The sequence below is a fragment of the Pieris brassicae genome, unplaced genomic scaffold (genome assembly GCF_905147105.1).
Source record: "Pieris brassicae unplaced genomic scaffold, ilPieBrab1.1, whole genome shotgun sequence".
NCBI lineage: Eukaryota > Metazoa > Arthropoda > Insecta > Lepidoptera > Pieridae > Pieris > Pieris brassicae.
Window position 1 is genome coordinate 2,868 of NW_025576030.1, and position 2,133 is coordinate 5,000.

At 51.0% G+C, this 2,133-nt stretch overlaps 1 non-coding gene across 1 annotated transcript; it reads left to right on the top strand.

The window, feature by feature from the left end:
* Positions 1-201: 201 nt before the first annotated feature.
* Positions 202-2,108, top strand: LOC123719390. The gene has a single exon (XR_006755446.1). It is a non-coding gene; the product is annotated as a small subunit ribosomal RNA (ribosomal RNA).
* Positions 2,109-2,133: the final 25 nt, after the last annotated feature.

Genomic DNA, 2,133 nt, shown 5'->3' on the forward strand with positions numbered 1-2,133 from the left:
GACGGGACGGCCGCTCGTAGACCGGTCAAAGTTAGTCTATCGATATGAAGCGCGAACGTCGCGTCGCGTGCAAATTCGACGCGTTACGTTCACGCGTGTCGAGAAGGCGCGCGCGCAAGCGCGCGCCCCTCGACGCCGCCGAGCCAGCGGCTCGCCGAAGCCGCGTGACCGCGGTGTAGGCGTGTCGTTTGCGTAAGCAGCTCCCTGGTTGATCCTGCCAGTAGTTATATGCTTGTCTCAAAGATTAAGCCATGCATGTCTCAGTGCAAGCCGTATTAAGGCGATACCGCGAATGGCTCAATATATCAGTTTTGGTTCCTTAGATCTTACTCAGTTACTTGGATAACTGTGGTAATTCTAGAGCTAATACATGCAATCAGAACTCTGACCAGTGATGGGATGAGTGCTTTTATTAGATCAAAACCAATCGGCGGAGGGGCCATGCGTCCGAAGTCGTTAATTTTGATGAATCTGGATAACTTTTGCCGATCGCACGGTCCAGTACCGGCGACGCATCTTTCAAATGTCTGCCTTATCAACTTTCGATGGTAGTTTCTGCGACTACCATGGTTGTCACGGGTAACGGGGAATCAGGGTTCGATTCCGGAGAGGGAGCCTGAGAAACGGCTACCACATCCAAGGAAGGCAGCAGGCGCGCAAATTACCCACTCCCGGCACGGGGAGGTAGTGACGAAAAATAACGATACGGGACTCTTACGAGGCCTCGTAATCGGAATGAGTACACTTTAAATATTTTAACGAGGAACAATTGGAGGGCAAGTCTGGTGCCAGCAGCCGCGGTAATTCCAGCTCCAATAGCGTATACTAAAATTGTTGCGGTTAAAAAGCTCGTAGTTGCATTTGTGCGCCGCGCTGTCGGTGCACCGCATCCGCGGTGATACTGACACGTCTGCGGAGCATATCGTCGGTGAGCCGGCGGTAAAACGCCGGTTCAATATCAAAATCCTATCGCGGTGCTCTTCGGTGAGTGTCGAGGTGGGCCGACAATTTTACTTTGAACAAATTAGAGTGCTCAAAGCGGGCTCAAAATGCCGCTTGAATATTTCGTGGATGGAATAATAGAATATGATCTCGGTTCTATTTTGTTGGTTTTCAGAACTCCGAGGTAATGATTAATAGGGATAACTGGGGGCATTCGTATTGCGACGTTAGAGGTGAAATTCTTGGATCGTCGCAAGACGAACATCAGCGAAAGCATTTGCCAAAGGTGTTTTCATCAATCAAGAACGAAAGTTAGAGGTTCGAAGGCGATTAGATACCGCCCTAGTTCTAACCGTAAATATGTCATCTAGCGATCCGCCGACGTTACTACAATGGCTCGGCGGGCAGCTTCCGGGAAACCAAAGATTTTGGACTCCGGGGGGGGTATGGTTGCAAAGCTGAAACTTAAAGGAATTGACGGAAGGGCACCACCAGGAGTGGAGCCTGCGGCTTAATTTGACTCAACACGGGAAATCTCACCAGGCCCGGACACCGGAAGGATTGACAGATTAACAGCTCTTTCTTGATTCGGTGGGTGGTGGTGCATGGCCGTTCTTAGTTGGTGGAGCGATTTGTCTGGTTAATTCCGGTAACGAACGAGACTCTAGCCTGCTAAATAGGCGTCGTCATTCAAGGTGTGCGCGACTCTCGGGGAGCGCAACTCACTGGCGACGTATTAAAATTCTTCTTAGAGGGACCGGCGGCTTCGAGCCGCACGAGATTGAGCAATAACAGGTCTGTGATGCCCTTAGATGTCCTGGGCCGCACGCGCGCTACACTGAAGGAATCAACATGTTCTCCCTGGCCTAGAGGCCCGGGCAACCCGTTGAAACTCCTTCGTGCTGGGGATTGGGGTTTGCAATTATCCCCCATAAACGAGGAATTCCTAGTAAGCGCGAGTCATAAGCTCGCGTTGATTACGTCCCTGCCCTTTGTACACACCGCCCGTCGCTACTACCGATTGAATGATTTAGTGAGGTCTTCGGACCGACACGCGGTGGCCTCACGGCCGTCGGCGTTGCTGGGAAGTTGACCAAACTTGATCATTTAGAGGAAGTAAAAGTCGTAACAAGGTTTCCGTAGGGGAACCTGCGGAAGGATCATTAACGTTGGTTTTTTCTTTTTGTTTTG